Consider the following 25,124-nt stretch of genomic DNA (forward strand, 5'->3'; position numbering starts at 1 on the left):
TTCGACTCTACAGTCATATTCCACGGTCTGCTAAAAATCCTCAATGTTGGGCAAGGATATCGGCAGAGTTGTTGTAATCGCGTGGAATATCCGCGAGCGTAAAAGAAATGTGATGATTTCGCGGAAATCATCAACTCCGCTCGCCTCCGGGTCTAATGTTATATACATGTTGTGACCCGGGAAGAACTGTCTCTGGTTATCACCTCCGTCATCACCGCCTGCACCACCTGCTCCAGCAACAGCAGCCATATCTGCAACAAACAGGTTAAGTTAGATAAACGTCAAAGCAAGTCACAAGTCGCCTGTTACCATGAGCGAAGTTGTGATCTATTCTGTAAAGGCGAAGTTAAAGGTGGGGTGAAGTTGGGAAATAACTTCGCTTCAACTTGAACTTCGTCTGATAACTGTTAAGTAAAATGGTCCAGGCGAAGTTAATGATAACTTCGCCTAACCACAACATCGCCTCATAAACTGTTTCAAAAACTATTATCAGGTGAAGTTAAACCTCAGGCGAAGTTACGGATAACTTCGCCTAACCTGTAACTTCGCCGAATTCGAATCGGCAACAGATAGGTTTATCGAACGACGTGTAGATGATGAAATTGGAGATCGAGGACTCCGTAACACATGATTTTATGAAGATTTAGACGTTCAAGTAAATTACTATCACGTAATAACAAGTTTGAAATCGGGTGTTTAAGGTTCGAAAGAACGAGGTCGTGAATCGAGTCGAAACGACCAATGATTAACCTCAATAGACAATGATAATATGATAATCGAACCCTACACACCTTGAATTTGATTAGAATCGAAGTAAGAAAAACACAGATGATCGATGAGTTATGCTCGATAAGTTCGCCTAGGTCTCGGAGAGGATAAGTTCGCTGGTTTTGAAATAATGAAACTGTTTGACCTAAAAACTTCTTTATATAGGGTCAAAGTTAGTACAGGAAAAGTTATCGATAACTTCGCCTATTCCAGGCGAAGTTATGAACAAGTTCGCCGGTATTTACAAAACAAACCCCTATACTTTGAACAATTTTCAATAAAGTTTTAAAAACTTCCTTTAAAGCGTTAAATGATACGATCAAGACCAAGTAACCACGTATAAAATCATACAACTACATAAGTAACGAAAATTTGAAAAAATAAAGTACACGGGATCAAATTTCAGTCTCGACAGGGACTACCATGTTTTAGAAAAGATCCGAACAGGAATCATACTTATTACGTGACTGTCACACAGATCCGTGTTTAGCTGTATTATGACATAAAGAAACAGGTTGTAAGCAGGTAAATGACTTAGAATGGTTTTCATTGTTTCTGTGATACGGGTTAGGTTCAATTAAGCTCAAAACTTAAGTGGGCAACAACTCAGAGATTATGATGCCTCCTATCTATTCTCAAAGCGTATTTGGCTTTCCCCAAGTCACCCCGAGTTGACTTCGACCCGTAGTGTCTGATTAAGTAGTAATTACTCTTTGATCTTAGACTCTGCTTCCCGTTCACCTTCTTGCGTCTTGATTGATAATCATTAACATTATGAACTCTAGAATTTTTTTTTTTTTTTCGATCAAACATTTATATACACAACTTCAAGTAGAAAACAACTGCAAGTCCCGAATCTGGATCACTGTAGTGTCTTGACACGTTATCTTCACGGGAATCAGAACACTCACGGGCTCGTGTATGACTGGGTAATCGCTTTTCTGCCTATCATTCGGAAAGATATGTATGAAGACATGCACAACTCTTAAGGAGTTTCCACATAAAATCGAGTAGATTTAGTTAGTATCACTTCTACTTTTACGCACCATAAAAAGCTACCATGACATACAATGACTGTTCTAAAGTCTTTTAGGCCTAATAACTTCACTAGTTAAGCACACAGAATCAGTATATGTATCACTTTCCAAGGTTGGATCAATTTTCTGTTAACATAGTAAAGAAACTTCTTACGAAGTAGTAGACTTGAAAAATAATTTCATCTCCCTTAAAGAAGAAGAAAAAGAAAAAAAAATTTAACTTCAATCGCCCCGACCAAATCAAAGTCTTCAGGGAAACGGCTATCCCGAAGATCCAATGGATCAGCTGGACCGACCACATACTAGTATGTGTCCTTCTAACTAAGTATGATCGACTAATTTTCAGCGAAAGAATGAAAACACATCATAAACCGCCCCGGTCACTTTCAGTCATCTGGTTAATGGCTATCCTCATATTCTACAAGTAGAAATGAGGACCAAACATATCCGAAGACATGTCCTTCAAACTGAGGAAACCGACATAATTCTAAGCGATAGTGACGTTTTTTTTTTAACAAACACAAACACACGACATGGTTACTCGGGATTGATCATCCCATTCAGCTCAACAAGGTTTTGAAATCTAGTTTTGTCAAACGCTTTCATGAACAAGTCAGCGAAATTATCTAACGTGTCAACCTTTTCGAGCACAATCAGTTTCTTCTCAGCACAATCCCGTATAAAATGATGACGAATGTCAATATGTTTAGTTTTACTGTGCTTTACGGGATTGTTAGTTACTGAGATAGCAGCAGTGTTATCAATGCAAATAGGAGTAAGTGAGAAATTCAGACCATAATCGCGCAACTGTTGTTGAATCCAAAGAACCTGGGAGCAGCAGTTGGATGCTGCCATGTATTCTGCTTCACAGGTTGAAATTGCGACTGAGGTATGCTTCTTGCATTGCCATGACACTAATCTGCCACCAAGAAACTGACATCCACCTGTCGTTGACTTCCGACTCTGATTGCACCCTCCATAATCAGAATCTGTGTACGCGACTAGCTCCAAGTCTCCTCCTCTCGAGTACCACAACCCCAGCTTCGGCTTGCCTTTGAGATACCGCAGTATCCTCTTCGCACCCTTCAAATGAGATTCTTTTGGGTTTGCCTGAAAGCGTGCACAAAGACAAACAGCAAACATTATATCAGGCCTAGAAGCAGTTGAGTACATTAAAGAACCTATTATAGCCCGATATTGGGTTGGGTCCACGTCTGCATCGTTGTCTGACTCAGCACCCAATTTGTGATTGACGTAGACTGGAGTATCATATGGAGTGCTGTCCTCCATCTTGAAGCGTTTGAGAACATCATGGACATACTTCATCTGATGAATGAACATCCCATCTTTCTTCTGATCAACCTGCAATCCTAAAAAGAAGGTTAGTTCACCCATAGCACTCATTTCAAATCTCTTCTTCATGACGGCCTCAAACTCCTGACACATGGCGACCTTTGATGCAGCAAAGATAATGTCGTCCACGTAGACTTGCACCAGTAGAAAGTCGCTCCCTTTTCTCTTGAAGAACAATGTGCTATCAATCTTACCTCTTTCAAACTCATTCTCAAGCAAGTAATCGGATAACGTTGAGTACCAGGCACGAGGTGCCTGATGTAGTCCATACAGCGCTTTACTTAGCTTGTACACGTGATCGGGAAAGTCAGGGTCAGGAAAACCCGGAGGTTGCTCAACATACACAACCTCGTCGACTTTACCGTTTAGGAACGCACTCTTCACATCCAACTAAAAGACCTTCATCTCCTTATGAGCAGCAAATGCCAAAAACAGCCGAATGGCTTCCAATCTTGCCACAGGAGCAAACACCTTATTGTAATCAATCCCCTCTTGCTGATTAAAGCCTTTAACAACCAGCCTCGCCTTGTTCCTGATAACAATCCCTTTCTCATCTCTCTTGCATTTGAAGACCCATTTTGTGCCAATCGCATGCACATTCCTTGGTTTTTCAACCAAATTCCATACTTCCATTTTCTTAAACTGAGCTAACTCTTCTTGCATGGCTTCGACCCACGAGCTGTCCTTAAGAGCCATTAGATAGTTCTTTGGTTCAATCTGGCTGATGAAGCAGGTGTACAAGCATTCGTTGATAATGCCCGTGTCTTTAATGCATGTGAAAACACAGGTGTGCTCATTCAAGCTTTTTCTTGTTTGTACACCGGCGGACAGATCACCTATCACGTTCTCCAAAGGATGATCTTTGTGAATTCTCGTAGTCGGAACCGAACTGACAATCAGATTATCTTCCAAGTTCGAAGATAGCTCATCAATGGGTGATTGATGTTGAGAGTGAAACGGATTGATGAATTCCTCTTCAGTAGAGGCAGCAGGGGTATTGACAGCATTTGACGAGGAAGGCTGACATTCATCATACTGTGGTCGTTGCACCAAAGTGTCTTCCTCATCGCATATCATCTTCGTAGCAATTCTTTCCTCAACTTCTGCAAAATCCAAATAAGGCATGTTAAAAGATTTAAAAAGTCTATCATAGTCGAAAACCCCAGCGGGTCCCGTGCTTGGTTTTGGTGATTTGTAACTTGTGATATCAGTGTTACACACCACCTCAACCTTGCTGGTCGATGTATTAAAGACCCGTCTGTTGGGAGTCCCAACAACGTATCCGACTAAGATTCCTTCGTCGGCTACTTCACCAAATTTAGAATTGGTCTTTAATATCGAACACGGGGACCCGAATGGTTCAAGACCACTCAAGTTGGGCTTTCTCCCATGCATAAGTTCATAACAGGTTTTATTTAATCTTTTAATAGTTAACACTCTATTAAGGATATAACAGGCTGTTGCAACAGCTTCAGCCCAGAACACCACGGGAAGTTTCGAATCAGCCAGCATGGTTCTGGCTCCTTCAATTAAGGTTCTGTTCTTCCTCTCAGCCACTCCATTTTGTTGCGGTGTATACGGTGCGCTGTATTGGTGTTCTATCCCCTTCTGTAAGTAGAAGATCTCCATCTCATAGTTCTTGAACTCAGTTCCATTCTCACTCCTGATGAATTTAACCCGTTTCCCCATGATATTCTCAACCTTGGTAATCAAATTCTTTACCATCTGCACTGTTTCATCCTTTGACTTCAGGAAATATACCCAGGAATATCGAGAGAAATCATCAGTGATCACCAAGCAGTTAGATGTTCCTCCTAGACTTTTTACATTCACGGGACCGAAGAGATCCATGTGAAGTAATTCTAGGGTACTGACAATTGAATTGACCTTCTTGGTGAGATAGGATTTCTTGTGTTGCTTTCCCTTTTTGCATGATAAGCATTTGTCTTCAAAGTTGAAATTCTTCAAGGGAACACCCAGCACAAGCCCATTTTTGACAAGGTAGTTCATTTTCCGAAGATGAATATGCCCCATTCTCCTATGCCACAACTCGGACTCCGATTCAGTCGCTTTCGACAAAAGACACGATTCTTCTGTGGCCATCTCAGTCGACCTCATATCCATGATATACGTATTCTTCACTCTTGGAGCCTTCATAACAATCCAATTCTCTGGTATCTTGAAACCAGGATACAACACAATCGCCTCATTCTTTGTAAAATGTACGGTGTACTCTTTGTCACAGATCTGCGAAACACTCAGCAGATTGTGCCTCAGTTCTTCAACAAAATTTACTTTCTCCAAAGTCATCTTTCCATTCGACACCGTCCCTATTCCTGTAATCCTTCCACCGCTCTCTCCTGCGAAACTCACTCTTCCTCCTTGAACAGGTTTCCAGTCGTGTAACAATTTCTTGTTACCTGTCATGTGCCGGGAACAGCCGCTATCCACAACCCATTGATTGTTGGCAGCCCTGTTCAACTGTTCCTGCACGATTAAAGCAGATGATTAAAATCTGGTGACCCAAGACCGATTGGTCTTGGGTCGATACATCCCGTACCTTGGCTGTCCAAAGTTAGTATCATAATAATTTCTGTGAGTCCTAACAGGATACCTTTTTGTGGATTGTCTATGAGGCCATTCAAACCTTCGTGAATTAAAAGAATTATTACTTATGGTTTGGTTGTTAGCAGTGAAAAACTGAGATCCTTTTCTCTGAAAACCTGAATTAGACCAATTTCTGAATTTTGATGGGTTTTCAGTTTTAACATTTCCATTAGTTCTATTCTCAGTTCTCGAAGGCCTCACATCTCTGAATCTCTGCTTCAGAGGGCAATCAGCAACTAGGTGTCCCAATTGATTACATCTGAAACAACTCCTGTGTTCAACTTTCTTATCAAAAGTTGTCTTAGATGTTGAGGCTGTATTACCTCCCGTTTGTCTCACATATGGTGGGACATACGGGTTTAGTGGAGACTTCTTTTCAGGTGTTTTATTTTTCTCTCCACTTTTTGGTAACACTTCCTCTTGTTTTGTCTCACTCGACTCAGATGACTTGTCCGAGTTTGATGAGACAGGATTCGGAGCAGAAATCTTAACACTAGTAACAGGCTTACTTGTTTCGCCTTTACTAACTTCTGGTTCTTTAATCGTTACTTTAACCGGAACTGTCTGACCATAGTCAACATCGACAGATTTCTGATTACTAGGGTCATAAGTGTAATTATGATTGAAAGGTGGTGGAACTTCATGATAACCAATTCCTCCCCTTTTTGGGGAACCTTGATCACTAACGAGGTGATCAAGTATAGCGGAGGAATTTCTGAATTGCTCAAGTTTCCTGTTAAGTTCCACCACTTTCACCTGATGATCAGCTATCTGTTTATCCCTTTCAGCTATTAGTTTGGTTTTCTCTTCTAGAACTTCATAGCTAAGATCAATCACTTGAATTTTTTCAGCAAGCTTTGCTTTAAGACTTTTAATATCTTTCTCACTAGCTTTAATTTTTACCTTGTAACTATTTTCTCTAGCTTTAGTGAAATGATGATCTTCTTTTAAAGTTTTAAATTGCGCATCCAAACTAACAAACTAATCAGTTATAGTTGTCAGTTGTTCAGACAGATGTTCACACTTAGTACAAGGGAGTTCGGTACTTACCTCGGAGAGCTGGTCTGCCACATCTGCCATGTAAGCTTCATTTTCGCCAGTTCCCTTCTCACTATCTGCAGTTTGCCAAATTGGCATGTTCAAATACTTCTTCAACATGCAGATTCCAGTTGTACTCCTCATTCTGTCTGGAAATCATGGCTCTATAGTCATTACCACTACCACTCTGCTGTGTAGATCTGTTTTGACTGCGTTCTACACGTTCATTTTTGCACTCTTTTGCAAAGTGGCCATTCTGCTGACAGTTGTAACAGCGAACCTTCGACTTATCAAACCCTGGCCTCTCACCGACAAACTTCCTGCCAGTCTTCTTCATGAACCTCTTAACCCTTCTCACAATCATAGCCATCTGCCACTGCAGATCCATCTCCTCCAGATCATCAGCATCGATCTGATCATAGTCTTCATCCAAAATTGCAGGATCAACAATCTTACCCTGAATGTAATTCTCATACGAAGCAATAAAAGATGCATAGAGAGCAAACTGCTGTTCAGCAGATTTAACACTCATGGGCATCTTCGAGTAGTTGTTGTTTGAAACACTTGGGGTAAAACTACTCTTGGTCGCTTGAGGTTGAGAAGCATTTGATCCTCCAGCTACAAAGCACACATCACCGTTCATGTTGAGAGATACATGTCCTTCATGTGTTGAGCTAGCGCCTGACTCTCCCTTAGAGTAATAAGCAGATGATTCAGTTTTCGAACTTGATCCTGAGTTAACCTTTGCACCATACATACCCGGATCTTGAACCTGATCGGTAGGTATCTCCTTTCGTACCATGTTCAGTTCAAACGTTCTTAGCTTGTTAACTGCTGTCTCCAGGTCATAGTCAGCAAAGTCTTTGTCTTCTCTCATCAACACAGTATACATCTCCCATTTCGGTGGGAGAGCATCAAGAAGCTTTTCAACAATCTCATCTTCTTTGTAAACAATTGAATAGTTGCTGAGTTCAGTCATCAGATGATAATATCTAGTGATGATATCATCAAGTGATTCATTCTTCAGATACTTGAAGACCGAGAATTGGGTTTTTAGAAGTTTAATCTTCGATGCACGAATTCCCACATTGCCCTCAAACCGGTTTTCAAGCGCTCCCCAAAGCTCTCTGGCAGTTTTATACTTTCTGAAAGTGTGCAGAATCTCTTGTGGAAGAGCCATTGTAATTGCTGCATGAGCTTTGCTTTCGGCCTCATACATTTTCTTCTCTTCTTCTTCCATCTCTTTGTATTTCTTGATCTGATCACGACCCTCATACTCAGCAGTAGGTGGAATGTAACCATCTTGTATGCACACCCACATCTTAGCATCTTGGTACTTGACATATTGTTCAAAACGATCTTTCCACGCTACATAATCGGTTTTCTTAAGCATCTTCGGTGCCTTTGTAGCCGAACCCGCTTCCACTTCCATCTTAACTAGTTCCGTAATGTTTATTGAAGACATCTTTCACGAAACCCAAAGAAACTCGAAAAATAAAAAATTTTATTTTAAACAGTATTGTAGGCGAAGTTGTGGATAACTTCGCTTAAGTCTGAACTTCGCTGATTATGAACTTCGCTTCCTTTTTAAATTCGCCTGATTCGGCGAAGTTGTGGATAACTTCGCTTAAGGTAAGCGAACTTGTGAAGTAGGCGAAGTTGTGGTAACTTCGCTTGAGATAAGCGAACTTGAGAAGGTAGGCGAAGTTGTGGATAACTTCGCTTAACCTTATATCTTCGCTGAAACCCTACGAACAGTGACGGCAACTTCGCCTGATGAACACGATGAATATGCAGGTTTGATTTCTGGATTTTACGAGGTTTGTGAAGGTGTTATGGGTTGTTTATGATTGTAGGAGATGAGTATGACACAAAAACTCAGAAAACTCGTCCCGCGAATAGTCGAACGGAACGATTTCTACACCCGCGTGATAATCCCGAACCACACAATCGAGCAAATGCTCTGATACCAATTGTAGGTTCCCAGCCGGATCTACACGAGATATCGCGTTCTACGTAGGTGCGGAATCCCTACGTAAGACGTTACGAGTATAGAAAACGATACGAGCTAACACACGATACGATAATCAAACACACGTTGTATTTCAACTGTAAACACGTGATACTATGATCACTGAATACAAACTCTCTGACTCGAATACACGAATGAACTGGAATTTATCAATAAGCCGTAAACAAAACAGCTTATATAGACACGACAACTTCGCCTGGCATGTTCAGGCGAAGTTGTCCCTAACTTCGCTTGTCTAACAAGTTCGCCCATATCAGCGAACTTGTTAGTAACTTCGCTTACATACAAACACAAATCTAACTAACACGATTACAGACACTCGACACTGAACTACTGACATCATGCACCAACAAAACCAAACTTATTCCCTATAAAAGGAAAACTTCTTATATTTACACACTTTATCGAATCGCCTTTGCCTTCTGGGTTATCCTTCTTACTCCCGACTTTGCAGCCATCGAATGGTGGTCATGTGTTTTAGCTATTTAAGGTAGCTCGTCCATGAGACCCTCGATGTACCAAGACTCATCTCATCCTTCCAAGGCTTCGATTAGTACTTTTAACACTATTGTCTAAAACAACCTTTCATCATAGCATAATAATTATTCATAACCAAACTCAATATATTACACGTCACTGATAAACATAAGTTTTAAACCTTAACACAAAACAAGTCCTTAAGCAAAAGTAACTTAATAAAACCATTGCATGAGCAATTATTCCTTCATCAAGTGTTCCTCTCTGCAGTTTCCCCAAGTCTTTATCCTTTCGCACCTCCCGCCCCTGATTCCTTGCAATCCCTAGCCATGTGGTCAGCTTTTCCGCATTTGAAGCACTTTGGACGATCAGGGCATTCTCGAGAATAATGCCCACTCTTTCCACACCGATAGCACCTGTCTGTCCCAGTCTTGCATTCTCCCCGGTGCACTCGCCCACACGTCTTACATGCATCCTTGTTCCCAACCTTGGCCTTCCTCTCATCAGTTGTTGTCACCATCTCGCCAGACCGCTTAGCAGAGGTAGCCCATTTCTTCTCCTTCTTTTCCTCCACCACCACATCGTCCTCAGCCAGGTTAGCGTAAACCACTTTTGCAAGTTCAACAGCAGAGTCAAAAGTAGCAGGTTTATTTGCCCTGACTAACATGCGGACTTTTTGTGGCAATCCCCTCACATAACATTTGATTCTCTGGACCTCGGTGTCAACCATATCAGGCACCAACCTAGATAGTCGGTTGAATTCAGTAGTATACTCACGATGCGTCATCATACCGGCCTTTAAATTCAGGAACTTCATATCCGTCCTTTCAACCTCGGCATCTGCACAAAACTTCTTCATCACCAACTCTTTCAGATCGTCCCATCTCAACGCCTTGATCTCATCCCTAGTCTTTCTCTGCTCCACACTTTCCCACCAATACATAGCTTCTTCCTCAAATGACTGAGTAGCATAACCCACAGCTTGGTCGGGACGGCATTCGCTAATGCGGATAATCTTGTCCATAGTGGTTATCCATTGGAGAGTAGCGATTGCGTCTCCCAACCCAGTCAGCTTTGGCGGGTCGCATCCTTTGAAGGACTTATAGTTGCACCCATCTTGGCCTTTTTTCCTGTCATCGACCTTCACAGACTTATCTTCACTCGAGGCCTCTCTTTCTCCTCCCCCATCCTTCCCACCATCACCACCTGCCCCTTCAGCAGTTCGTTCACGGCTTCCAGCAGATCTTTCGGGATTCAGGTTCTTCACAGCAGCAACTACAGCTTGAACAATGGCTTCTTGAACTGCAGGGCTAAGTTGAACCTCTTCGTTGTTGTTCTGGTCTCCTCCAGCTGCGCTTCCTTCATCTTCGGTGTGGGAAGCTTCTTCTACCGAGGGTTGCCGGACAAGACGAGGCCTGCCACGACGTCTAGTGCGACCCCCAGTTCCAACAAATTCTCCAGCTCCAGCCATTAGTATTCTAAAAGGGAAAACACAAACATCATCACTCAAGGAACTATTTAGTACAAGGATAGCAAGGCTAACAGGTAATAACAGTGGCCAGCTGTGACTAGCTGATCACGTTGCTTTCCGTGTCCTATACACTTCCCTTTATGAGTCTATTTGTGCTGGTTCTACTTAAGCAGTTAGTCAAATCAAACAATCAATTATTCCTATCCCTGCCGTTCACGTATCTTTTCTTTCTCATTAACATATATCATTTAATCATACACTTTACCTTTACTGATCTTGCTTGAGCGACACATGGCATTCTTGAACTGGCATCTTCTTTCTTTTCTTACTTAAACCCCATTCTCTGTTCGAGTCCAAGCATGTAGGATGCTTAAATCTCTCGAACTTTGCTCTGATACCAACTTGTAAGGCCCCGAACCCGGTAGCCCTACTTTAGCGTCGGATTTACTCATAAACACAGTTCGTACAAATCAGAGTTCATTAAAACTTTCGCGGAATATAAAAACTTTCATAAAACATTTCATAACAAAACACGTCTTGTCTTAAAACATCATTTTGTCTTTCAAAATAATCGAAACATTTAACTTAAACGTCTTGAGTCTTCCGATGCCAGCCTCTTATTCAGTGCCACGTGTCTCCTCAAGCGAGCTGCCTCATCCTACTCACCTGCGTGCATACAAAAAGTCAGCTACGCTGAGTGAGTTCTAGTTAATCGTACGCCATACAATACAACACATACATACATATCCGAAGATACATATCCATACTTCACTAGTTACCCTTCTGTTCTATATACATACTTGCTACCATACATACATACATATCTACAATCACTAACCTCAGTCTACCGAGAGTACGTTCATAGTCCGCCGTCTATACCTGTACTCACGATCGTGAACACGTAAAAGGTCCGCAGTCCTTACCTATGTTCACCATTCATGGTACGTACAAGGTCCGCGGTCCTTTCCTATACCATCATACATCCACAACACGTACAAGGTCCACGGTCCTTCCCTATGTTGCAACCTAATTCATAGCACGTACGAGGTCCGCAGTCCTCCCCTATTCTAAAGCACGTATAAGGTCCACAGTCCTTTCCTGTGCTGACGCCTATCTATATTACGTATAAGGTCCGCAGTCCTTATCTACGTTACGTATAAGGTCCGCAGTCCTTATCTACGTTGGCGTCTATCTCCTATAACACGTATAAGCCCACCGTCCCTATCTACGTTTACATCTATCATCTACATCACGTATAAGGCTCGCAGTCCTTAACTACGCCATCACCTGCCAAGTCTATGTCCAACAGAAGTTAGAGGGATTTGCCATCCTAACTTACTATGTCGAACGTAGAACTCGCATACCATTCGTGTACCTGTATACACATACTTCACATATACAATAATTACATTATAGCATTAAAACACTCTAGGCGTTCTTTACATCATTCATTAACAACCATACCCCTTGTCGATACGTGCAATATCCGAAGATCGTTCACGCCCCGACAAGTATTCATTTGTAATGTTCATACATCTTCGATATATAGTATTCGTACTTTTATTTTTAACCTGACAGTACGCGCAATATCCGAAGATCGTTCGCGTACCGACAAGCAATCATTCATATCCATCACATATATCACATATGGCATACACTTATCACTTAGGATAAATGTATTAACACCACATCGAGTATGCACACAGCCCCGAAAACATAACAAGGAATGGGGCTAGAAACTCACCTGAACTCTGCTTCTTCCTCTGATAGTTGTAAATCCCTTCTTTAACTGTGCTCGGCTGACTGTATAAGTTACACGTATCAATACTCGCCTGATCTAATCTGGTGGCCTAGTATTAGCTTACTTTTACTTATCGTTTTAATCTATTCTCTAATCGAACTTGACTTTAGGCGAAGTTAAACCTTAGGCGAACTTAGCTTTAGGCGAAGTTAAACCTTAGGCGAACTTAGCTTTAGGCGAAGTTGTCATCAGGCGAACTTGGCTTTAGGCGAAGTTGTCATCAGGCGAACTTGGCTTTAGGCGAAGTTGTCATCAGGCGAACTTGGCTTTAGGCGAAGTTGTCATCATGCGAACTTGGCTTTAGGCGAAGTTGTCATCAGGCGAACTTAGCTTGCAGGTGAAGTTCATCAGGCGAACTTAGCTTGCAGGCGAAGTTGTCGTCTGCAGCTACTGTTCGTTCTTAAATCCTTTAATCACCTTCGTTTCTTAGCCAAATAACTCGATTTAGGTACCCACGGGATCATCTGACCAGCGCCTACAAACCCCAACCATCAAATCGACCTAACATCGATGTTTAAAGGGTGCGATTTAGGCATATAGGTCACGGGTTCTTTTTATCAATCGATTAACCCATCAAATCATAACCATTTTCAGTAAGATTAGCTTTGTTGGATTCGTTTTTACCATACAAACTCAGATCTATCATTTCTCAAATCAACCCGAACCTACACGAACGATTTCTAACTATAAACGTACCTTGAACGAGTCGAACTACGAACACGGTTAAGCCTTGATGTTGTTTTGGTCCGTCACAACGTTCCAGCACCGACAAGCTCGGGTTTTCGCCTTCGGATCTTGGTTCGGGTCGTGTGTGTTTTGGGTGTGTGTATGGAATATGTGAGAATGAGGATTAAATGGTGGTTAATGGTATTTATATTTAGGTATCATGGGCTTAAGCCCATGGACTCTCCTTCCTTCTTTCATAACCCAAGTCCATAACCCATATCCATTACCCAACACTAGCCCGACCCATACCAACTCCTACTCTATTTATTTATTTCCCGATAACCCGAGTAAACTTTCCCTCTATTATTAAGTAATATAATTAATATTATTTTGGAAATTTCGGGATGTTACATGGTGATATCTTCAGATAAGTGTCCTTTAACACTTCCATTCTCATCTATGTTGTCCCTGAATATCTCTACTCAATACAACTAAACATTCAGGATTGTGAATCAAATTAAAAACTGAATATCTCTACTCAATACAACTAAACATTCAGGATTGTGAATCAAATTAAAAGGAAATATAAAAACATCCACAATTTAACTATATACCTTGAGGGATATGATATCCATGTTGCCGCAAGAGTCGAAAACCAAGGGATTTAAGATTTAAATCCATCTTAGTCCAAGCTTCGTGACTTTCGTAGTTGTTCTTGTGTATATTATCCATGACATTTTTTATTTCACTCGCAAAATGATACGAAATGCCGAGTCTTTGCAATTCATCAATTAAACTCAGTATACTTAATGGATTTCGATCATTTCATTTCCTTTGTAGATCATAGTCCTCACTAGTTCCTTTAGTGATTCTGATCTTGCAATATACTTCTCTGCCTGCATACATCCACAAGCATACACGCTATTATTGTTAGTGAAGTTATAAATATATACTCAACTTTATAATATACCTATATATATATATATATAGTGCCATACACTACATGTCATTTTTTAAACGACTAACTCGCACATCCACTAAATTCTACTCCTAATTACATTTTTCCACCATGAAACTATAATCCCTAGGGTATGAGCACGTATTCTACATTCTTTCATACCAATAGGCTACAAGCCCTTGGATAAATATAAATACACAAACACAAACACACACATATATACGTGTGTGTGTGTTTGTAAGGAAATGATCATGAGAGTACCCAGCATTCACGAGAACTCTATCTAACCATTGATTTAAGTATATACTTTTTCTATGGTTTGTCGCTTAATATTTATAGTTTAGGTTTTAGCTTTAGCGTTTAGTTTTTAGCTTATAGGGTTTAGATTTTAGGGCTTAGCTTTTCGTGATTTAGTGTTTAGTAATGGTTTGATGGAGTTTTCGCGAATTCTCTAACGATGGAGTGTTCTTTCATGATCCTCCTCGTGTATTTTGCTATGTTTTTTTTAACTTTAATAAAACATTTTTCACACCATAAAATAACATTAAAGAAAATCGATTTTACAGTATAATCAAATAATATTTTTGAATAAATAAGTCATTATGATAAAAATGTGGGGGGGAATCTGAATATACTTTAAAAGTACATAAACGCTCTTGTTGATATTCTCTTAAATTAACATGAAATCGTGAATACATTCGACCATAAAACCATCACACATAAATGTCTCGCCTCTTAATTGGTTCCTACATTTTTTTAGTAATCATTTTTGAAATCTTACTCTATATTAAGAATTTATATTACATTTGTACATGATATTTTTACAAAATTAAAAATAGTAAATTTAAATTACTAAGTACTATATTATTGGAAAAACAATATTATTTATATTTTTCTATCAAAAACTGCGAAAACGAGAACGAAGCATATGCTGATAATTTTTGTTTTTATGTTTATTTATTTATTTATTGTTACTATTTTGTTTTGCAAAAACAAAAATAATAGATTGTTTAATGGTTACTACTACTACTACTACCGCTGGTTTATACCTTTTAAAATATTTACTTCTTACACCCACATGTAGGGGTGTTAATCGGGTCAATCCGATCGGGTTTCAGGTTAATCGGGTCGGGTTTATAAAAAAATATAACCCGCAACCCTACCCTATTAAGGTTCGGGTTAGTCGGGTTTGGGTTAACCGGGTTAATCAGGTTAACCAGGTTACTTTATATTTTTAAGTTGATTTTTGTGTTTGTAACTTTTGGGTTGCAATATGTTTCATTCCACTCAATTTTTAATTTCTTTCACAAGTAGTTATCTTATAATTGTATTTAGGTCTGCAAGCGAACCAAACGAACATGAACAAGGACATGTCCATTTTCTTACATTTAACTTTAAACGAATACGTACACTTAACCAAACAAATATTTGTGTTCATCTTCGTTCGCTTAAAACATAAACATGTCCGTATTCACATATTTTAGTTTATTTAAAATCTAAACGAACAGTTAACACAAAAAAATAAACATAATTAAACAAAGATAAATGAACATATCACAAACATACATAAAGGAAAATAAATGAACACGCTTATATGAACATAAACAAATATAAAACATATTAGGGTGACATAATTCTAGATGGAAATAGTATTTAATAAATTATAACTAAAAATAAATATCAAAGTTTGAAGACACATAGTTTTTTTAGGACTCTTTTAACATTTTAAGTAAATTTAATCATCCAATTAACATTTAATACTTTTGGTGATGATGGTTAAAGGTAATGTGCTTTTTTTGATGAGTTTTTTTTTTCAAAGTAGTGTTGGTGGGAAAGTATTTATCAAGATAGCAATGTTTTAAAAACCGGTATTTTATTTGTATCGGATTAAATTAAACAATAGTAAACCGGTTGAACCGGGTTATATCGGGAAGTTCAACTGGTTGAATAAGTTACCTTATAATTTTCTATAAATATTACTTTAATTCAAAAATAACCCAAAACTAAATGATTCAATAACAAAACATAATCCAAAAGTTAATCCATATTAAAAAAAACCAATGCAAAGGCACTTAATTTTAAAAAAATAGTCCTAAAGTTCACACGTTTGAATGTTAATTATTGGGTAAAAGTAATTTTGAAAAAAATATAGGCCGCAAATATCAAAAAATTCTCGGATTCTAAACCGGTTTGCCGGTAAAAACCGGTATTTTAGACAAAAACCGCTGGTACGATGCTCTAGCAAACCGGTTTAAATACCAAACTCAAAATATCGGCCTGTTGTACGAAATCCGGTTTAGCCGGTTCAACTGGCCGGTTTTAACCGATTTTTAAAATAAATATTTACTAAAGTAGTGTTTTAGTTATTTAAAGGTTTTTCACTCCTAATATTATTGGATGACTTCAATTAACTAAACAACTATTGAATTAATCATCTTATTACCTATAATTTTTTAGCCAATTAGCTTGTTATTTACGATCAAAAAGTAAATCAGATTATTATTTATATCATAAAATTCATATTATTAAATGGCTAACACTAAATGGCTAAACCTGGAACAATGAAATATTATTTTTTAAAAACAATAATATTTGTATCATATGATTCTTTTCACACGTTAAATCAAGATACATTAAATTAAATTCATATAAATGTATTCATATAAATGTATCATAAACATTATATAAGTACAAAAATTGTTATTATATTTAATTTTTTTACTTTGTAATATTCTGACAGCTTTGTATATATAAAAATTAAAAAGCACTATCAATTCTTTATATCCAACAAATTTTGAGATAAAATTCTATTATATTTTAAATTATTTACATATTACTTAACTCTTGATAAATATTTAATAAATGATATTTTTTTCTTCGATAGTAAGGTAAAAGTATTAATGTTAAATTGATAATAGTTGTATTATAAATAATTATTTACTTTTTACCTATAATTTAAAAAGATAACTGAAATGGTTAGAAGTTTATAAGTGTAGTTATAAGGATAATCAAGCCAATAATTATCTAATTAATTAATGCAATCCAAGAGTGAGAAATCAACAAGTGATTAAAACACTACTTTGATAAATATTTTAAAACTAACACTATTTTGGTAAATATTTTTCTATCAACACTAGAGAAAAAACTTCTTTTTATTGAATCCTTTGCGTGTGATCGAGTCCATATTGCATCATAGTATTTTTTCTTTTTTGGCATGTTTTTTCTCCGTGAGTTATTAGGTGGATTTGTGGTTATGTGTTAAATTTATGTTAGATTAATTACTTTTTTCTTTTAATTTTTTGTTTTACTTTTATTTTCTTTGTGTTTTAAATATGTTTGTTTTTGTTTTTGGTTTAAATATGTTTTTTGTTTACATATGTTACTTAATGAAATCACTTTTTAGGTTTAGTTTTGAAGTGTGGCAAACCTAAATTAATAAAAAGTTTGTTATTTTGTTGTATTTAAGCATTACTGAATTTGTTTTTTGGATTAGTTGTGGTGTCGTAACGTAATACCGATCAAATTTGTGTTAACTCACAACCGCAACACGCGAGTTTTACTGACCGACTACAAGTCATTTTAAATATATCTTTTTATTATAAGTTATATGAGTGTCAATAATATAATGTATGTCTACTTTTTTGGGTTTATTGTTATTACCGTTACGAACATAACTGATACCTACCAAATTTGTCTCGCTGCACCGCCACAACACGGCGGGTTAATAGCTAGTTTCTATTAATATATAAACCAACACGAACAAACATAAACAAACTTAAATAAAAGATCATAAACAAACGTTAACAAACAAGTAGAATAAATAAACCCTCTATAAAACTTCCACCATTGACTGTTTAGTATTTACTTTTGCATCAATATAACTTCCACCATTTGAAGTTAACTATCACCACTAATCGGGTTATTCAGGTTAACCTTAAACCCGATTTTTTTTTCTAAAAATAAACCCAAAACCCGACCCTATTAACAATTCGGGTTAACCCGAATAACAATTAATGCCATTGACCCACCTATTTAATCCGACCCTATTTGGCTTATTTAGGTTCGGGTCGGATTAATCGGGTTCGGGTATTTTGGATACCCTACCCACATGTATATGAAAAAACTAGTAATGCAATTTCTTGATATGTTTGTATACAATTTTAAAATGTAACCAGAATATGTTTAGTAAATATAGACATTCCTACAAGTGATTTCTACATGTGTAAAGCTATATATAAATAGAAAATGGTTCAAATAAGAATAAGGAGTTTCCTAGAAATGGTAAGAATCAATCAATTTTTGACATTTGGCATTACAAATGATGATGAAAGAATAATTCTAGGAAACTATGTCGGTTATAATGATTAAAGAGTAATTCTAGGAAACTATGTCGGTTATTGGTGATTTTAAATATCAACCATTGATTAACATGATTCAATGGCTATGATTTATTTTTAGTATTCTTAGGAAACTATCTCTTTTTATTTAACCTATCCCTATATATATATTTATATAAATCTAACTATCTATATAATTATCTACCAGAAAATCTTATGTATCACCTTCACATTGCTCCCCTGTTCACTTAAAGCCACCATATTACTTTATTTTAAAATAAAGCAACTCATGCTTTCTTTCCAAATTCGTGGGTTTATATCATATAACCGAAAAAAATAATTCTCAAAAAGTAATACTCAGACCTTCTTCACCCCAGTCTCATCTAATACCTAACACTTCCCACCATCTTCGTTCCTAAATCGATCATCCTAATACGCCTCCCGTGTATCGCGTACTATGATTTATCCTTCTGGATCATCCCAAACGAAGGTATGTTCACCCTAAATCAGTTCATATGTTTTGAATAATTCGATTTCTATCATAGATGGATCTCCTGACATTGAAATCTTTTGTCAAACTGAACCAATTAAACGGGATTACGAGGATTAATTCGATGAGATTGGTTATGATGATGTGGGTGGGGTTCGTAAATAAGTCAATCATATGAGGATTGATTAAAAACTAAACCAATCAATGTTTTTATTTCTATCAATATTATATGTCTATTTATGGAATATGGACAATATGGAAACGAAGGAACTATGGGGGTTTTTTACAACAGCAGCTGTTGATGTCAAAATTGTGGAAATTATTCATTGCATCGACTTTCCAAATAGGTGAAATCGGTAGAAGATGAAGATATAACCTCTGCCACTTGATTTAAAGTAAACAACTTTGTGAAAGAAAATGGTGAACAAAGTAGACATTGAAGACGAAATGATTTAGAGGGCGAGTTTGGTTCAACCCGCACTAAAATATACACATTTTATCATGAAGACATTTAACCCGTTTCTTAACCAATCTGGCCTGCTTATCTCGGGGTGTTTATTGTCATAATGACAGAAGTTTTTCGCTTTCCATTTTAAACATAAAAGTATTGGGTTAAAAAAAGAGCAAAAGGAAAAAATCTTAGTTGGGTCGAGTTAGTTGTTTATGTAACGGGCCAATATGAAAGATTCTTAGTGGGTCGAGTTAGGTTGATCCAAATAGTGTGCCTGCCAATCCATGGCCCCTGATAAAGAATTTGCACATGAATATCTACATTGTTTTCAGTTAATTTTTAAAGTTAAAAGGTAACTGAAACACATGTATAGCCACTGGTGACATTTCACAAACAAACATGCAAAATTTAAAGTTGCTTTTGTGATTATAACTTATATTGTTTAGAGAAATAATTGTAAGTTTAATAACAAAAATTCGGTTTTACAGACGATTGTGACAGGAGCTGGAGATGAAACACTTAGATTCTAGAACGTGTTTTCGTCGCCCAAATATCAGGTAATAAAATGTACCCAATCCTATCTACAAAGGAGTTTTACACATAATCGGGTTACTCGGTAAGCCAAAACTATTTTCACTTACATGTACTAGAGGTAACAAGATATAATTATAATCCCATATAAAGATAACGATTTTGTTTGGGTTTGAAGGATGAACGGTTGTGGGAGGCAGCCACATGGTTGTACCGAGAAACAAAGGACACGCCATACTTAAAATATGTGGTGGCTAACACTGCCTCGATGGGCGGAACCAATTGACCAGTGAAGGAATTCTCGTGGGATAACAAATACGTGGACGTCCAGATGTGTTGATGGATGCAGACGGTGGCACATACACAGCCACATTAAAACAATATCAAGCTAAGGCCGATTACTATGCATGTGCTTGACAATAGTAGAATGCCAGCAGCAACACACCTGTGACTCCTGGTCTGTTGACTTTTTGAAAGACTGTTTGACCACAAAAGTCAAAGCTGTACTAACTTTATTTAATACAGGTGGCATGCTAAACCTGCACGAGTGAAACAACATTATGCAGCCTCAGCTGCATTCTTACTGGCCATCTACTCAGACTACCTTTGAGCGGGTAAATCAGTCCTAAAATGCACAGATACTGTTGTTCAACCTCGAGAAATCCTCATGTTCGTTAAATCACAGGCATGTCTCATATATTCGTATTAATCCATGTTTTCTTTTTTTGTTTTTGTAAATTCAATCTGCTTCAGTAAAGGATTTTGTGTCTTTTAAGTTTTGATTTGTATATGTTCAGTTTTAGTAATATGTGTTTATGATTAGTTATTTGCCTGATTTTTGTTTTTATGCTAATTTATTTTCTGAAGCAGGTTAATATTTTACTTTGATGGAATTAGGTTTCAATAGCAATAGATGAAGAGTTGGTGTTGGAATATAAAAAATTTCTTATTATTATATATATTTAGCATATGCAAGTTGGATTTTGAAAGCTAAAGGATACAACTCATATGGAAATATGTCAGTACTAGCTAAACACATGTTTTCTTTCTGTTTTTTTTTTCTGTATAGATATGAGCAATGTATCTGATGTGTTTTTAGGGATAATTTGTAATTCTTTTGTATTTATATATAGTTTTGTTATGTGTAATTTTTAGAGGGACTTATGTTTTGATCATTTTTATGATTTTTGTTCTCATGCCTTTTTCTCTTTTCATCTACTCTGTTGTGTCATCTTCATGCAATGCTTCCACTGTTCCACCTGTTAGTTGTACTCAATACTGATTAGAGTGATTGTGTTGTACTCAATACTGATTAGAGGTTATGATTCCAACCTGTTAGTTGTATTAGGCTAAGATATTTTAATGAGTTTTATTGTTGTACTCAATACTGATTAGAGTGATTGTGTTGGAACTGTTTAGGGGTTAAATGGGAAATAACTTTTTTGTATTATTGTAAGTTTCTTTTCACGGAGCACATGTATGAGATGCATATGTATGTAATTTGCAAATGATTACTTTATAATAACATAATAATCTTTTGGCAATTGAAATCTATGTTACATGATGTTTACTAGGTTTTACGTTTATTGTTTACAATGTTTTGTTTCTTAAGTGATTTGTAACCTATGTTTTTGTCTGTTCAAGGTTTCAGAAACGCAGTCTCATCAAGTTGCAGCTCGCAAACATAAGCAAATGGAAGCCTTAAAAATGCTCTTGGAATTCTTCACGAAGAAGATATAAAGAAGTATGCACATGCCTTCAATGAAGAAAATGTTGAACATGTAGTTGATGGCAAACAAGAAAAAGATACTAAAGTGGGTAAAGACACCCTTTGGTGTGCTTCTACGCATATTGAGATTCTTAATTATTCTTTTACTAAATTAAGAGTTATTTTATAAGTTATATATGCATTGTTTGTGTATTGTCTAAGTACGAAAGGGAAATGTGTTCAAGATTACCCTTAATATAAATCTTATCCATCTGCGGTATAATGACCCATTTGACTTTGATCCGATAACAAACCGATCTTACCCAAATTGTTGCTTGGTCTGCTTTAAAACCATGACCAGATTTCAATCTTTTGACTCGATTAAGATTTGTTGACCAGTAATCTAAATTCAGAGAATACCCAAAATGCTATTATGACCTGTTAACAAACTGTCAAACTTTAGCTATTGAAACAAATTTTTTTTATCTCAACAACCTAACACTAGAATTTCCGATATTTATTTACGAACAACCATTTACAATTGATCATGTTAACTTTTAATTATAATTTTACCATTTTGACCGCTCTTTTGTTTCACATTTTTACATTAAATTTGTAATCATTTTAATGACCTAAGAGCATATCATTTCCATTATCTCTAAACCTAAATTATATTAAAAATCACTACATTTTCTTTTTCCTTTCAATTATATAGTACTTATTTATACATTTATCATTATATTTTATTTATTTTTCATTCACAACCAATTTTGAAAAATATTAAAAATATATAGGGTACTAGAGGAATTGAATTGTCTTTTTTCTATACTCACAACACCTTAACCACTTTCTAAATTGCAAAGACCCGACCACATAATTTGGTGGATAGGAATATAAAATGTAAATGCTCTAACACTCGTCATCTGCAAGTTGGTGGAGCAATAGTACGTCATATAAAACTTTACCCTTCTCATTTTCAAATGTTCAATGACGCCCAAAACAAATTACTGGTTTGGTGTTAAATGTTGTTCTATACGGGCTAAATTTCAACATATGAAAGATGTGATGCATGTCGTGTGTTCATCAATATGCTCACTATGAGTGAAGGTAATTTGACTAATAGTCAAATGTTAAAAAATATAATTAACATAAAAAACTTTTAAAAGATATAATTTACATAAAAAACTAATATATATGTATTAAATCAAAACAAAGTTCATTTGATAAATAAACCAAATCATTAGAAAAATAAAATAGCAAAATGGCTAAAAATAAAAACCTAAATAAATCCGCGTAACACGCGGGCTAAAAGCTAGTATATATATATATATAGAATCTTAGAAAAAATATATAATTTTTTTTAACTATTTTCTTATATTTTGAATTTTTTTCAAATAAAAAAATGAATGATTTGTTTTTTAATTGCTCTAAGAAAGAATAAGGTTGTGATATTGTCGAAGAACTTAATTCATACTTGCTGGAAAATAAAATTGCTAAATTAAATAAAATGTTGTCATAGTATACGTACTGTATATTTGCTGGAAAGTGACTGAATAAAATCATTGGACCATAATGAAGGCGCATAGTTTGCTGATCTTCTTGTATGGATTTCCATGGTAGCAGTATCATTCTTAAGACTGGATCGTGGTGAAAATATTCGCTTTTTACAGACAATAATATTATTTCTTTGTGTTACCGAACTGTTGCAAAAGAGAAATGGAGAAGAAAGCGCCCATATTGATGCCATTACTACAAGATATAGCTTTGTTAATTTGTTAATTTGGTGATGGTTTTTGATGTAGTAGATGGGACTATATATACACACACACACCAACTCAGTATCACTGTTCTAGAAAAGTCATATATCATGGGCAATATTAAGCAGGTTTAAGCTAGTTTTTATAATAAAAATTAAAAAGGATACCCTACTGAATGTGTGTTTTGTGGGCGATGGTAGTTATAAGTTTATTCATATAATTGAATAACCAAACTATGTTACTAAATTTTTTTTAAGGTGTATATTATTAGCCAGGATGGTCTAGCAGGTGACTAGCCAACCTTTTTTTTAAACAAAAAATTTTTCATTGCTAATTAATTCAAAAAAAAAATACAGTAAAATGACAGGTAAGCACACAACTAGTCCATCGAAACCACCAAAGAAACAACACAAAACACCAATATCACAGTTTGTATTTGAAGAAACACTAAGTGACCCTGGGCAGATTATGGGTAATCTGGGGGCTAAGTAATGTTTCCCTCGAAGGTTAGGTCCAGCAGAGTAAGTTGTACTTCAGGGAACCTGCAAAACAGACACCGTGAGCTCGTCACTGAGAAGGGGGGGGGTTCCTCCTTGTGACCACCCTCCGGCGTGAGAATCAGTCTATATTGCTCTTTAAATATAAAAGTATATGAATACTATTAGAGCAATTATCAAGTAAGTTATACGAGATAGTAGATGATGAAATGATAATACCATTTGCTGTCTTTTATAGCCGAAGGTGGGTTTCCAAGGGGTTTAGCCGGCCCAACACGCTACCAACTGTAACCTATGCACGTGCCCTACCTGTGAGTGGTGGATAGGTAGCGGCTGACACAGAGCAGGCGTGCCGTGCACTCTTCGTCTTCTACCAACTGCAGGCTAGGCACGTGGTCTGGCAGGAGTTGGTGGGCAGGCGGCGGCTATTGGTCACAGTGCTGTGGCGTGCTGTCTGCCACGCTGCTGTCAGTGAGCTGTCGCATTCTTGGTCAGATCTTTTGTCTTTACCTCGTCAGGTATCACGCAAAAGATCCTCCATCATACGGACTGGCCCATTTTGGCGGGAGTTTTCCCCCTCCCGCCTTTGCTCATTCTTTCAGGTGACACTGAATATTTGTAAGTGTTAAGCCTTATGCGTGTAGCTATGCTGTGCGGGTAGCCTTCCCTGATGGCTTGTATCCGCAACTGCGGGAACAGGCGGGTTACTTTACCATTGGGAGGCTTTTCCCTGCGTATGCAGCTTGCATACTGCGCGTAGGCTTCTCTGAGCATGGTGGGTCCTGCGGGAGTAGATGGTCTTTGCGCAGACATCCCTGTTCAAGGTGAGTCATGCGGGACCAACTGAGCCCTGCTGGGACCTACCTCTTCAAGTCCCCCCAGTCCAATGTTCTTCTCACGAATGTCTAATAAAGTGAGGTGAACTTTTGGACTTAAGCAAAGGGTTTTGAAAAGGGGTTTTTGTAAGGTTTTCCATGGGGGTTCTTCCCGCGGAAGTCCTTGTCACTTGCAGAAATTCCCGAGTTTCCTGCTTGGTCTTTGGGTATGATGCGGGTAGGTCTGTAACCTCCTCGCAAGTCAGGAGCATTGGGTCTTAGTTGTGCGGATTCTCCCTGTGGTTCTGGTAGTTTTTGAACATAGTGATC

At 37.2% G+C, this 25,124-nt stretch overlaps 1 long non-coding RNA gene and 1 pseudogene across 2 annotated transcripts in view; one reads left to right on the forward strand and one right to left on the reverse strand.

The window, feature by feature from the left end:
• The window catches only part of LOC143635293 ((-)-beta-pinene synthase, chloroplastic-like), a 32,783-nt pseudogene extending 9,299 nt beyond the window's left edge, over positions 1 to 23,484 (reverse strand). Inside the window, exons 1-3 of the transcript XR_013154031.1 lie at positions 23,254 to 23,484; positions 13,865 to 14,146; positions 13,662 to 13,728 (exon numbers count right to left, since the gene is read on the reverse strand). The product of XR_013154031.1 is annotated as a (-)-beta-pinene synthase, chloroplastic-like (transcript). The remainder of the gene's footprint in view (positions 1 to 13,661; positions 13,729 to 13,864; positions 14,147 to 23,253) is intronic.
• On the forward strand, positions 18,730 to 21,840 carry LOC143635292 (uncharacterized). Its single transcript, XR_013154030.1, has 5 exons — positions 18,730 to 19,035; positions 19,975 to 20,043; positions 20,196 to 20,474; positions 20,543 to 20,702; positions 21,662 to 21,840. It is a non-coding gene; the product is annotated as an uncharacterized LOC143635292 (long non-coding RNA).
• Positions 23,485 to 25,124: the final 1,640 nt, after the last annotated feature.

The sequence above is a fragment of the Bidens hawaiensis genome, unplaced genomic scaffold (genome assembly GCF_021521415.1).
Source record: "Bidens hawaiensis isolate Kalapana, Puna unplaced genomic scaffold, B.hawaiensis_p1.1 tig00007427_1, whole genome shotgun sequence".
Classification (NCBI taxonomy): domain Eukaryota; kingdom Viridiplantae; phylum Streptophyta; class Magnoliopsida; order Asterales; family Asteraceae; genus Bidens; species Bidens hawaiensis.